This window comes from Neovison vison, chromosome 6, assembly GCF_020171115.1.
Source record: "Neovison vison isolate M4711 chromosome 6, ASM_NN_V1, whole genome shotgun sequence".
Taxonomy (NCBI): domain Eukaryota; kingdom Metazoa; phylum Chordata; class Mammalia; order Carnivora; family Mustelidae; genus Neogale; species Neogale vison.
Window position 1 is genome coordinate 222,140,922 of NC_058096.1, and position 14,563 is coordinate 222,155,484.

Genomic DNA, 14,563 nt, shown 5'->3' on the forward strand with positions numbered 1-14,563 from the left:
CCCCATCCCAGTGGCCCTGGGAACAGGCCCAAGGCCTGAGGCAGTGGGCCGGCCCACGGTAAGGTTTGAGAGGTTGGAAGTGTGGGAAGAGGGTAGGACTCCGGGGCCCTGGACCTGGGGACGAGGAGATGGGTGCTGAGCTCCGGCTGTGGGGCTCGCAGAGGAGGGGCTGCCCCTCTCCGGGCTCCAGGCTCCGGGTCTGGAAAAGGGCAGAGATTCACTGAGGATGGGGGCGGGGGGGCGGAGACAAAATCCCAGAGCCCATAGGAGGGGCTGTTACTGTCATTTTATTTTCCATTTTCCCTTCCTTCTCCCAACCTCTGAGAAGAGGCAACTCAGGGAGATTCTCTCCAGGTCATCGTCTATTCATTGCTGTGCATTTATGGAGCGCCGTGTGTATGCCCAATCTCAATGAGAAGGTCCCCGCTCTGTGTGGGTCAAATGTCCTGGCCTTGCACCGGTGGTAGGAGGGACGGAAGGTAGGTAGCAGGAAGGACGGCCAGGTGAGGGCTGCCCACGGGCTCTGAAATGGCCGGGAGGGGGTCTGGCTAGAAAGCAGTTGGCTTTGGGTTTTCACGTGACCTTGCAGTTGGACGAGTAGGAGCGAGCAGAGGAGGCAAGATCTGCTGAGCCCCCGGTGGTGGACACGCAGGGCAGCACAGGGGGAACATGGCTGCCCAGGCTCACCGTCTCCGCTTTGTCCTCCAACGACCAGGACCACGCTTCCTTAAATGGGGCTCTGACCACTCTCACCTGCCTGCAGCCCTCCATGGTTCCCAGTGTCCCCCGGTTAAGGCCCTGGGGACGTAAGGGCCTGGCTTCCCTGCATTCCCTCTGCCTGGCACACCCTTCATTCTTTTATCACCTGGGGACTCTTACGCATCCTTCAAAACCCAGCCCAACATTCCGCTCTTCCCTCTAAGGGTGACAGAGTCAGGGAGAGACAAAAAGAGAGACAGAGATACAGAGACAAGGGGAGGACAGAGATGGAAAGAGAGAGAGTGAGAGTCAGTGAGAGAGAGAGAGAGAGAGAGCCCGCCCTGTCCACTGTCTGGGTCAGACATTTAACTCCCACCCCGAGGGGCACCCCGAGGGGCTTGGATCATCAGCCACACTTTGCTCCACCAGAAGACACCCATGTGATCCACACTTTCCCAGGCCCAGGCCCCCGCTCTGAGCGCACAGGATTGAGAATATCTGTGTCCCGCTTGGGGGCCCGTGGAGGACAGGACCAGGAGCTGAGCCCTCACGGGGACTCCCGCATCACCCCGCACGGGGCTGTTACTGACCACTCACGACGCGCCAGGTGTGCGATCACCTGTCCAAGAGCTACGGCGGGGGGGGGGGGTGTGCAGTACTTTGATTGTTCTTCTTTTACAGAGGGGAAACTGAGGCTCTGAGAAGTCCAGTCAGGAGCCTAGGGACACGTGGCAGGTAGAACTCACCTCTGAGATGTGGGAGGGCCGGGTATCCGCCCCATCCCCGATTTCCCTCATCTCCTTGAGGTCTCCGCACCCATGTCCCCTCCAAAGGGAGGCTCCCTCTGACCCCCGTGTTTAAAATTACTGCCCTCCCGGCTTTGTTTGCTCTTTATCACGATTATTTATTTCCTGTCTGCATCCCCCGCGGAGGGTCCGCCTGCGGAGGGTCAGCTCTGGGCGGGCAGCATACTTTCCACAGTCTTCTTCACTGCTTTGGTCCCAGGTGTCTGGAAGCTCGCCTGGCACAGAATGGGCGCTCAGTAATATATCTGTTGAATGGGTGAGTGAACGAATAAATAACGGGGCCAGGGTTTTGCAAACAATGGCATTTCCTGCTGACTTTCACAAAAGGCATTTTCATCTTGCCGCAAGAGATCCAGGTCCGGCAAGTGGGATGGGGAGGGGCAAGGAGCCGGGCACCCGCTCACAGGGGCTGAGCGAGGCCGCCCCTCGGCCTCAGCCGCCTCACCCAGCCGAGGCTGGCACAGCCCAGCCCAGCGGACGCGGTTCGCCCACATGGAGGCCCCCGCCCGTAACTATAATTTGCCTCAGTACCTTGTGGTCGTAGGAGACAATTACCCCACAGATGTGCGGTCGGAGTAAGGCATTCAGACGGCGGGTCAGAGCCCGGGCCTTGGCGGAAGGCAGATGTGGGAGGCAATCTTCAAACAAGAAGGGAGGGAGAGAGACACAGAGACAAAGAGACAGAGGGAGAGGTGGGGGACGGGGAGAGACAGAGACGGCGGAGAGACAAACTGAACAGAGAAAGACACTAACACAAGGACAGACCAAGAAAGGCCAGGAGACCAGCCACGCCCCATCTGATGGGCCAGGCAGGAGGCTGCTGGGTCACACACCCCACACTCCCAGCCCCCTGGGGCCTGGCTGGTCAGCTAGTGTTCACTCAGGGAGACTGAGACCCCTGAGAACCAGCCCAAAGCCTCAGCCACAGCTGAGCTAGGCCAGGGCCTGGAACCCCGTGAGTCCCCCCACTTCCTGTCCTCTAATACCAAGGGCAGAGGGCCCAGGTCCCCAAATCTTTGCCCACTCCGTGCCTCAGTTTCCCCAGACGCCGAATGAGCAGGCTAGATTAGGGAGGCCCCATTCAGCCTTCAGTGACTCACCCTCTCCATTTTGTGCGTGTATCACCAGACATTTTTCTTTCGATCACACTGTTTAAGTAAAAAGACTGAGATGTATTTAAATAGAAAAGTATAGGGACGCCTGGGTGGCTCAGTTGTGTAAGCAGCTGCCTTCGGCTCAGGTCATGAGCGTCCTGGGATCGAGTCCCACATCGGGCTCCTTGCTCGGCAGGGAGCCTTCTTCTCCCTCTGCCTCTGCCTGCCTCTCTGTCTGCCTGTGCTCGCTCTCTCTCCCTCTCTCTGACAAATAAATAAAATATTTATAAATAAATAAATAGAAAAGTATAGCTCACCACTCTGGCTGCCATGAGTCAAGGTCAGCAGTGAAGATAAATGCACCAGATACTGCAATCTAACCCTAACCCTGACCCTGACCCTGACCCTAACCCTAAAGCTTGCTCTATTTGTTAAAAAGTTAACCAAATATTAAAGAGGTTTTACAGATGGGTTAAGAGCATCCCAGAGCTGTGGGTAGACCAAAAGACCTAGTACACATCTTCAGAATCCCAGAAGAAGAAAAAGAGGCAGAAGAATATCTTAAGGGAGAATGGCCAATAATTTTCAAAAATTAAAGACATTAAATCACAGATTCCAAAGTTTAGAAAATAGCAAACACAATAAAGATCCCCCCAACACATACTCAGATATTTCATATTCAAAACGCATAAAATTAAAGATACAGAGAAAAATTTTGAAGGAGGATGAGGACAAAGAGACATGTCCCGTACAGAGGACCGACAGTAAGATTCACCACAGGCCTCTCATCTGAGCATGGGCAGGCAAGAAGGCAATGGAGGGATATCTTGAGGACGGGAAAAGACTGCCAACTCCGAATTTTATACCCAATGAAAGTATCACTTAAAAATGAAGGCGAAAGGAAGAGTTTTCAGCAAACAAATGCTGAAAAAAATTTCATGATTAGCAAGACACCCACTTTAAATAAAAAGACAGATGAAGTTAAAGGATGGGGGAAATGTACAAGAGAACATGAAATTCAAATATTCTGGAGTGGATACATTAAAAGTAGATAAAACAGACACTGGGGCAAGGTGGATATGCCAGTAATGGGCTCCGTGGGCTGATCCAGAAAGTGTGTGCATCTAAGCACCTACAATCAGCAAACTATCTAAGAACGGGCAGTTAAAATGTAAGAAATAAAAACAGAGCTTAAAGGAGAAATTGGCCAGTCTACAATTATACTTGGAGACCTCCACACTGTTCCCTTAGAAATTGATAAGGAAAAGGAGACAGGACGTCTGCAAGTCTCCAGAAGAGCTAGATAACACTGTCCACCAGCTTGAAATGACATGTACAGAACTCACCATCCAGCAACAGAGTATGCATCCTTTCCAAGTTCACATGGAACATTCCCCATGAGAGACCATATTCTTTTACATGCTTATTTATATTCATGTGTCTCTCTCATAGGGGGACCATATCCCCTGTGAGACACCATAGGCTGTGAAATGAACCTTAATAAATTTAAGAGAATTCAAGTCACCCACATTATATTCTCAGACCATAACAAAATTAAACTCTGTATGAATATCAAAGAGACATGTGAAAAGAATTTCTAAATATTTGGAAATTAAACAACCAACTTCTTAATAACCCAGATCAAAGAGGAAAGCATAAAACATAAGAAAATACTTTTAATTCAATGAAAAGGAAAAAGCAATATATTAAAGTTTATGAGATGCCACTAAAACAGGACTTAGGTGAAAAATTACAGCATTAAATGCTTATATGATAGCTTGTATGACTGCTTAGTGCCATTAAGCTGTATGCCTAAAAATGGTTTCAATGATAAATTTTATGTTACATTCATTTTACCACAATTGGAGGAAAAAACACAAGAGGGAGGAAAGTAACCGAACCACGGGAGTGACCATCACCTTTGCCGTACTCTCGTGGTTATGGCACTCAAGGGCTGGAAGGACCCAAGGTGGGTATCTGCGAAATCAGCTGCCCACAGCGCTCTTCTCTGTGCAGGACAGACTTCTTTTTTTTTTTTTTTTTAAGATTTTATTTATTTATTTGACAGACAGAGATCACAAGTAGGCAGAGAGGCAGGCAGAGAGTGGGGGGGAAGCAGGCTCCCTGCTGAGCAGAGAGCCCGATGCGACGCGGGGGTCGATCCCAGGACCCCACGATCATGACCTGAGGGGAAGGCAGAGGCTTTAGCCCACTGAGCCACCCCGGCTCCTCAGCTCAGGACCCCTTCCCTGACTCTTGGCCCCATAGGATCTTCCCCTCGGGTTGCCAGCTGATTTCATCCTTCACAACCGCATGGCTTAACTCTCGCTCATGCCTTCCTGTAGCCAGGGCCCTTGTTCTGGCCCTCGACCCTCATCCTTCCAGGCCCCACCCAAATGCCTCCTTCTGTGGAATGAGACCTTCCATGACCACCAGAAGTCTGCCCGCAAAACCCTTCCCTTCCTTGAGTCTTAATTTCCCCATCCGTAAAATGGGTCTGATGACGTTTTCTTTACAGCTTTGCTAGAAGAGCCAATGCGGTGTCGGATGCCTCCCGGCCAGGGCTCTGGACAGGAGCCATCCATTCACTGATCCATCGGACTTCTGCTGAGCACATGCTGTGATGCTAGATCCTGTTCGGAGCCCTGGGGAGCATAGCAAGACCAAGGCAGGCCCCAGTCCTGCCCTCGGGGTGCTCACAGTATGCTGGGGGAAATAAATATTCAATCAATATATATATTAACATATAAACTAAATATTAATATGTAATCAGTTATCTAAATATAAATTAAATGTTAGTACACATGTAATTAAAATAAATAAATAAATAAATATTTTTTAAAAATTTATTTATTTGAGAGAGGGTGTGCATGGGCACAGAAGTGGGGGGAGGGACAGAGGTAGAGAATCCTCACGCTTCCAGCTGAGCACTCAGTCCTACAAAGGGCTGGGTCCCATGACCATGAGACCAGTACCTGAGCTGAAAGCAAGAATCAGAGGCCCAACCGACTTTGCCACCCAGGCGCCATAATATATTCACATTCAAATGACAAAGGTGACAAATTCTGATGAGGGGAACTCTGGGGAACTCTGGCCTCATTATTATTATAAGGAATTATAAGCCACATCATTGTTTGCCTGGAAGCCAGCATGAGCCTTCTCTTTTAACTTAGCTCCTCTTGCACTGTGTTTACCACACAGCAGCCAGGGAAAGACCTGAAAACGCAGATGTGCTTGACTCAGCTCTCCCTTGGGTAAAATCCTCCTATGGTTCCTTACTGCCTTCAAGATAAAGACCAGTTTCATCAGCGGGTCTCCAGAGACTGTGACATCACTAGTCAGCCCCCTGGTAAATTCCCCCACCTTTGCTCCTCCAAGGCTACCTCTGTGTGTGAAAAGAAGGAGAGAATAATTTGCAGGTGAGTATCTGGAGGAAGAGCGTTCCAGGTAGGGGACACAGCCTGTGCAAAGGTCCTGGGGCAGAACCTGCCTGGAGTGTTGGAGAAACAATGAGGAGGTCCATGTGGCTGGAACAGAGTGAGGGGGAGAGAAGGAAGGACGGGAGGGGACAGGGATAGGTCCTGCAGGGTCTTGGAGACCTCAGGATAGCCTTGGGCTTTTACTATCCCAGGGAGGTGGGAGTTCTGGAGGGCTTTTGGCAGAGGAGGGCGGGACCTGATTGGGGTGATCACGGTCGCCCTCTGGTGGCCGCAGTAGGACGGACAGACTGGGGTGGGGGCGGGTAAGAGCATTAGCAGGGTTTGGGGCGGAAGGGACTTCGCTGGTCCGGGCAGGGGCGAGGGGGCGGTGACGGAGGCTGGACCACGTGGAGGTAGAGAAGGGGAGAGAAGTGGACAGGTTTGGGAAAGAATTTTGAAAGCAGCGGTGACAGGACTTGCTTATAGATTAGATGTGGAGAGAGCAAGCCAGGAAGAAGTCAAAGATAACATGGAGTATTTGGCCCCCGCCCCTGGAAGGATGGCACTGCCATGTGCTGAGATGGGGACGACATGGAGGAGCGGAATTCGGGACCAGACACCGTTCCGTCCTGAAGAACGTCCCCTTGGAGATGTCAGGTGGATTCTTGGATCATTGGAGGGTTTGGTGGGGGGCAGCCAGGCAGAGAAAGAGTAGGCCCTTGGATGAGGGCCTGGGGTTCTTTCTGGATCCTGTCCCCAGCAGGCGCTCCGCAGTCCCCGCAGCGGCACAGGACCCTCCAGCCATCCTGGCCCTGGATCTGTCCACGACCCCCGGTGCTGAAGTTCTAGCTGCGCGCTGCAAACCCGCGGCTGGAGTCAAGTACTTGCTAGGGACTGAGCGCTCGAATCCTATCCCTGGACTTCACCTGGGACGGCAATGCTCCTTCGGTGCTGTTGGTCTGAGCCGGTTTCTAATTCGGGCCCACGCCAACCTGCATTGTATAGACCTCCAAAGAGAGGCAGGTGTTTGTCACTCTAAGTTCCAGACTCCCTTCTCTATAGGTCGTCACTGTCCCTTTAAGGATTACTTAATGCATCACTCACTCAGGCTCAAAAGACTGGCCCGAGTCCCGGATGAGGATTGGTTGATGAGCTCATGAATATGTATATTACCCACAGCCCCCCTCCCTCTGGTAGGCTCAGGAAAGAGAGGGGGCGGAGAGAAGGCGGGGCTGGGGGCGGGGCGCCGTGCTGGAAGCCCCCACGCGGTATTTTGTGCATTTTGATTCCTGCGGGGCCTCCAGTCCCTACCCAGTGTGCTGCATACAGCAGGTGCTCAATAAATCCTGTCGACGCACGGATCCAGTAGGAGTGATGTCTGCGTTTTCGCTTTTCTGATTCGGGAGGAGGATCTGTCTTGTCTTAGTCGTATCACATTAAAATGGCCGCGGCTTTTATGTGCATTAATTAATCTCCCGTAGTCCTGCATGGTGCATATACCCTCACGAGCCCCTTTTTACAGGTGAGGAAACTGAAGTTTGGAGAGAGAGAGGCTGCCGAGGGCAAGCAGGCCTCGACTCCCCCAGCAGGTCCTGGGAACCAGAGGTGGGCGTGCCAGTCCACGTCCTCGGGGCCCGCGCGCCCCATGTCACCCTAGTTTGCCCGCCATGCACCCTGTTGGCGTCCTCTGCAGCTCTGAGGCCAAGCGGGCCGACGGACCCCTGTTCGTCCCTAGGACCTGGCTAATCCCTCGCTCTCCGCTTTGGCCGGTGCTGTTCTCTGTGCTCGGAGCATCACGTGTGCCGCGGGCCCAGCCCAGCATCTTAGGATCCGGGGCGGGAGGGAGAGCCAAGGTCGGGCAGCCGGACCACATTCAGCCTGCAAAGGAGCAGGGCCAGACCGCAGGTGGGGCTGACCCCAATGGCTTTGAGGGACAAGCTAAGAAATTTGGGCAGGGTAGCTTTGGAATCCAAGCAGAGAGCCCGGAGGTCCCTTCACCACCTCCCGCAGCTCCCAGAGCAGTGCGCGGCACACAGGGCGTGCTCAATAGATGCTTGTACCCTTTCGAGATGAGGACTCCAGTCCTGAACGGAGGCGTGGGTCTTTGCTGCCCCCTGCTGGTGTCCGGCAGTGAAGCCTTTGGAAAGGAAACTCAAAGGGATCGATTTTGACACTTGTGTATGTCTGACTCCAGGCTTTCTAAATATTAACTCGTCCTCCCCACAACCGCCCTCAAAACCGGGTGCCCGGTTAGCTTCATTTTACAGAGTGGGGACACTGAGAGATCTGAGCCAAGGGACCGGCCTCTGTTCGGACAATCGTCATAACTGGGATTCAAACCCTAGGCTGAAGACCTCCAGACTTAACTATTGTGCTCTTGGGACATTCAGCCAACAGCCGCTATGTGCTGGGCTCTGGGGAGTAGTGAAGGAGATAAAACCTGCAGGCCTCCATGGCATGCTGATTAGGGAACCGTGCCCGGCAGGTAACGTGCCCAATGACCAGCCGTTCGTTTTGGCACATTCTGGACTGGCTTCCCTTACAATTCAATCATCTGCGTGACTTTGAGAATCAGGTTGCCCAGTTCTTTGGAAACTCTTGCGGGGATCTGGACTGGGTCGAAGTTCCCTTTAAGATTGGGAGTCTTAACCTTAGTGGCTTAAACCATTCATTATCTGAGCTTCTGTGGGTCAGGAATCTGAGAGTGCTTAGCTGGGTTTTCTGTCTGCTTCCGGGCCTCTCCTGGGCTGCACTCAAGGGCTTGGCTGGGCAGGGTCTTATCGGAAGGCTCGATGGGGGAAAGACCCCCTTCCAAACTTGTGTGGTTGTTGGTGGGACTCAGCTCCTCGCTGGGATCTGGACTTTGCCATGTGGAGCAGTCCTGTGAAATGTTGGCACTTTTCCCCAAATGCTGCCCATACCTGCCTTTTCCATTCTTGCATCTTTACAAAATGTATTTAAAATGATTTTTTAACTTCTTAAATGATGCTTGACTGTATTCAGCTTGTGAAGATCGCAAGTGAGACTCAACTGTTCATCCTCTAGCCCCCCAGTTCCTCACTCCCCCAAAGTGTCCTCCTTCAGCATCCTGGTGGAATCGCTTCTAGTCCTCCTCATCCTTATGATCATAAACGCGCCTCCCACCCCAGCCCAGCCTTCAGATGAGGCAGCCCTAGGGGGGCCTATGGGCTGACCACAATCTCATGAGAGACCCCCATCCAGGACCGCCTGGCTACGTCTTCTCCTGTGGTCTGATTCCTGACCACAGAAACCACAAGATAACCAATGCGTGTTGCTTTAAGCTACTAATTTGGATGCATTTGTTATACAGCAATTACTAACCAATACGCCCTACATGTTACTTAGCCTACCCCACGCCGGATTAATGCCAACATCACAGCAGGGCTCAGCTTTGTCATGCACACTCCTGTTCACTCCATGGAGACACCCAGTCAGGACTACTGTATTGTAAGGGTGTACAGTACAAAAGTTCAACAGCTCGGAGTTACATTTAAATGCTTCACTTGGGGGGCGCCTGGGTGGCTCAGTGGGTTGAGCCTCTGCCTTCGGCTCAGGTCATGAACTCAGGGTCCTGGGATCAAGCCCCACATCGGGCTCTCTGCTCAGCGGGGATCCTGCTTCCCCCTCTCTCTCTGCCTGCCTCCCTGCCTACTTGTGATCTCTGTCTGTCAAATAAATAAATAAAATCTTTTTTTAAAAAACTTCATTTGGAGTATTACAAATAGTAACTTGAACTACAGTCTAATACATTTGACTTTTAGCCACTACATAGTACAGGGAAGCAGGTGAGAGCCAGCCAGAGGGCCAGAGTTCCCTTCCTGTGGAGCTGCCTCAGGCAGGCACTTAGCCTCTCTGGGCCTCGGTTTAGTAGTAACTGCTAGACCAGGGCGGGGCTCTCATCAGGACCTCGCTAAGAGGGTGGTGGTAGGTTACATGAGTTGAGTCGCAGAAAACACCGCACCGCACCCCTGCCCCACCCCATGCTGTCCCCAGGAACTTTGTGCAGCGGTGGATGTGAAGCTCTGGAGCCACTGAAATGGGGGTTCATTTGGCCAAGGAAGTGAATTTATAATTTCGTAGATCGATTTAACTGTCAACAGCCACATGCGGTCCGTGTATGACTCGGGCTTGAAACAATGCATGGCAAACCATAGGTGCTTAATAAATGCTTGGTAGGAATATTTCCCTGCCACATTATCTTCCAGCGTGCTGATCTGCATCCTAGCAGTAGCACAGAGCAGAGAGGTCACCCTGGTGTCCTTCTCCAACGCCAGTCTGATGATGTCTGTCCCCTGCTCAAAGCCCTCCGGGGACTTCTCATTGTCCTTAAGATAATGGCCCAGATTGGTTAACCTCATTGCAGTTACAACTTTTAGCACACTTTGGAATTACTTTTTCCTGCAGGGCTGGGTTTTTGCCCATCTTCCTCCTTGCCTGGGGCCTTGGGAGATTGGGGACAAGGTCTGGCACTTGGTAGTTGCTTAATCACCAGAGGCCCTCTGTAGTACCCTACACCTCTGTAGGGCCTACACCCTACATCTTCTTCTCCAGCCAGTGCTACGTTTTAGCTGGCCATCCAACCTCCACAACATCTCAACCTCTGAGCCTTCGGCCAGGCTGTTCCTTCCATCCGGAAAACCCTTCCAGGCGGACTCAGACTCAGCTTTCCAGCTCCCACCCCAACTGGCCTCATTCTGCCTGAGGGGCTGGAGCAAGGTGCTTGCTGTCTCTGGGCCTCAGTTTCCTGAATCGCAAAATGGGATGAGTTATTGATAAGACTAAAAGATGTGGCTGTGGCCCAGGGGTCCACGGGGGATTAAGTGGCTCCCGGATGAGTGGCTGGTATCAGCATTGGCGTGGCGGTCCCCACCATTCAGAGCCCCGCCCAGCCAGACCCTGCTCAGGGGGCCAGTGTCTCCAGCCCCAGGTCTAATTTTTTTTTTTTAAGAACTTCAAGGCCCCCTCATGAGCTGCACGCAGGGTCATTTTTCAGCCGCAGTCATGTCACGTCTCCAGGGTCACCTCCTTCATGCCTCACCTCTTCGGGACACTGCTGGGTCCTCAGCTACTTCAGGTCCAATGGGGGACTCCGTCCTGCGACAGCAGCATGGGTGGGGGTGCAGAGAACGCGGGGGCTCCATCGGCAGCCCGGCAGCCCCGCCCCCACCCCCGCCCCAGAAAACGCGGGCAGGTGCTCACACAAACACACCTGAGTAAAGTGGCGCGATTTGCAACGGCCAAAAGCTAGCGACACCCGAAATGTGTGGGGATGGATGAATGCAAACACAAAACGTGGTCCAGGCCCCCACGCACACGTCCCGCGGCCACCAACGGGGGGCGAGGCCCCCGGGTGGGGGTCGCAACCCCAGCCCACGACGCGCAGGGAAGGAACCAGACACAGGAGGTCACGCGGGGTGGGAGTCCACGCGTGTGACACGTCCAGACCAGGCTCCTGCACGGACACGAAGGGGCTCGTGGGGAGTGGGCGGGGTGGGGGGGCGGAGGTGAGGGCTCATGGGGATGGGGTTGCTTTTGCTTTTGCGGGTCTGAATGTCCTGGAATTAAGCACACGTGGTGTCTGCACTACCTTGTAAATGTATTTAATGCCTCTGGATTGTACCTTTTAAAATGGTGATAATGAGGAATTTCATGTTCCGTGAATTTTACCTCGAATTAAAGAAAATGCATCTTTTAGAGCGTCTTTCTCCTCTGGGGGCCACCTCCGTGAGGACAGAGACGAGAGCCACCGGGGACGGGCACACAGGAGGAGGTGGGTGGGTGTTTGGGGAATGGATGAGCGAGTGAACGCAGCGCCACAGGCACCTGCTCTCCTGGAGAAGGACAAGTCCCATCGCCTCTGCTTCTGGACGTCTCAGAGGGAGTCTCGGTGTAGAAATATTCCCAGAATATCTCCTCCTGCATCCCCTAACCTGAAATCCGGGTTCTTCTCTTGCCCAGGCAACTCAGTGGGGCCAGACACGCTCTATCCACGAGAGGCGGCGAATAAGGGAGGACCCGGTCCTTTAGCAAGTAAAACTTTTATTAAATAAACTTTCAGTTTCTCCAGACCAAAGAGAGGCATTTGGACATTGAAATGATGGTTGCAGCTTCTCACCTGAACACGCCACAGTGACAAGGACCTCTCCAGCCAGAAATCCAAACCAAGTCAACCCAAAGTTCCCTCTAAGTCCCTTTCTTGTCTTCCTTTTCTGTGTGTGTGTGTGTATGTGTATTTATGTGTGTGTGTGTGTGTGTGTGTGTGGCGGTTTGTCTCCAAAAGTCGGTTTGCAAGTTGAAACTTCATGAAATTACTCGTAGCAGAAATAAAGTACATCGTACAAATCACGCAGGTCTTCGATGTGGAGTATAAAAATGGTATTTACAGCCAGTAAACATGGGCCAGAGGGACACACGCCACTGCACACCCACACGCACTCCCAAGCAGGCCCAGCGGAGGGCTTGGCGGGTGCCGGGGACACGCACGAGGCCCCCTCGTGGCCCCTGGGCACGCGCACGCAGACGCACGGGACACAGGCACGCTAGAGTGTCTTGGAACAATTATCAAACTCTGGAATATCGAAACAAGTTGGTCATTAAGACTTTTTTTTTCTTTTCTTTTTTTTTTTTTTTTTTGCAATGTGTTCTTTTTTGTTTTTTTTTGTTTTGTTTTTGTTTTTGTTTTTTTTTCTGGGTCAGTCGACACATTTTGGTAGAAACAAAAGGGAATGCTGTTCTTTTTTTTTTTTTTTCTTTACAAATTTCTTTTTCTTGAGCTTATTACGTTCTTCGGCGCCTCACTTGGCAAGAGGCCCCAGTGACGTCCAACGAACTTGACTCTGTGCTTCAAAGTGGGTTTTCACGGTTTGAGTAGCTATACAGAGATGCCCCGAAAGGACTTCCCTCCCCGCCCCGACTAGGAAACAAAAATCCAGTCATCTGATTTTTTTTTCCCCATTTTGTTCTCTTTTCTTCTTTGTATCTGCTCAGAAAGACCAAAATTAAAAAAAAAAATTATCTGTAGAGGTATTTCTGGTAAAGGGGTGCTGGGACGGTGCAGGTTGGCTTGTCCAACGCGCTTGGCAATCTTGGTCATGAGATCGTGAACTCCAGGCTGGTGATCCGAAGGCAGGGAGGGTGGCTGCCTGCCCTGGGGAGGGGGCAGGAGGGGCGGGGGGCGCCCCGGCCCCTGTCTGCCCCTGACGGAAAGCTAAGGGCTATTGGTCACATGAGTAAGGCTATGACGGGGTGGGGGGGTGGAGAAGGTGGGGGGGTCTCTTTTGTGCCTACGTCGGGGAAGGCAGGGCCCTGGGGTGAGGGAGGGGTTGGGGGTCCGGAAGCTGCAGCTAAGACCAGGGACACTTGAGCTGGCTGAGCCCAAAGGCCTGCAAGAGCCGTCGGCAGCAGGGGCCCAAAGTCCTGGAGGTGTATCGCGTTGGCGGCTGATTCCCAGTGCTTCTCGGCGCCCTGGTCTGACATGACAGCGGGAGATGGGGAGACACTGGGCGGCCCGGTCATCCTCAGCCCTTCTTATGTCCCTGCTGAGTGACCGGGCCAGGGTCACCATCTCTTGGATGGAAGGAAGTTGGAAAAGTTTGGTCCCATGATCTATACTCAAAAAATATATATACTGTCTATAGCTCTATATATATATGCATATATATATATAGGAAAAGTTGTGATTTAGTTTGGGGAGCCACCAAGGAGGGGGCAGTGAACCTCCTGGCCCCCAACTCAGAAGCCCCCTCCCCCCAGCACTGGGGCAGATCACAAAGCCCCCTCCCCGCTCCATGTGGCCTTTGCAGTGTTTCACATTAAGGGGGGTGGGCAAGGGAGACGGGAGAGGAGAGGGAGGGCTGGTGTCCAAACTCGGTTGTAATTTACGGGAAAGTCCGGGATCGGTTGGAAGCGGGAAGCCCTCCTGGGGTGGGAAGGCCCCTCACCTGGCGGAGAAGGGAGGGGCGTTAGGGTGCGGTGATGGGGGGCCTACGACATCGCCTCCCACCTACACCCCCTGCCCTGGCCAGGCTGGGTTCTGGGAACCCAAGGGCCCCTGTCCTTTCACAGAGAGTCCATTTCCAGATCCGGAGGCCAACAAACCGCCTGGGAAGGGACTTGGGGCCACTGAGCCCATTTCCTCCCGGAACCCGGGGCCAAGAGTTGGGTTTATTCTGGTCTCCCCTGCCCCCTCGCTGCCACTGAAGCTCCACAGGGGCAGCTCCGCCCCCAAGCCCCGCCCCGTGTCAGGTCATTCACCACTGCGGTGTGGCCCCAAGCGCCTAGCGCTTAGTAGGTGCTCAGTAAGGACTTGCTGTCCCAGAGCGTTCAGGTGCAGGGGGCATTAGTCGCCTGATCCCGTGACCAGATACCCGCGAATCTGGGGGTGCTGACTTGACAGTTGGAAAAGCATGCCCAGCCTCTAACTGAGCACCTACTTGGCGCCAGACCCCAGGCGCGGCGCTTTGATGACCACGGCGCTTGTGATGGAGAAAAGAAAACCGAAATGAATGATCAAGAGCTTTCCAGG

General features: G+C 52.9%; 1 protein-coding gene across 4 annotated transcripts in view; it reads right to left on the minus strand.

Moving 5' to 3' along the window:
- Positions 1–12,061: 12,061 nt before the first annotated feature.
- The window catches only part of CELF5 (CUGBP Elav-like family member 5), a 49,008-nt gene continuing 46,506 nt past the window's right edge, over positions 12,062–14,563 (minus strand). For 2 of the 4 annotated variants that reach the window (XM_044254583.1, XM_044254581.1), the window contains exon 13: positions 12,062–13,979. The gene's annotated coding sequence lies outside the window, so the exon portion shown is untranslated. Of the gene's footprint in view, positions 13,980–14,493; positions 14,514–14,563 lie in introns of those variants that run through there. The other 2 variants (XM_044254579.1, XM_044254580.1) reach the window with 2 other exon arrangements.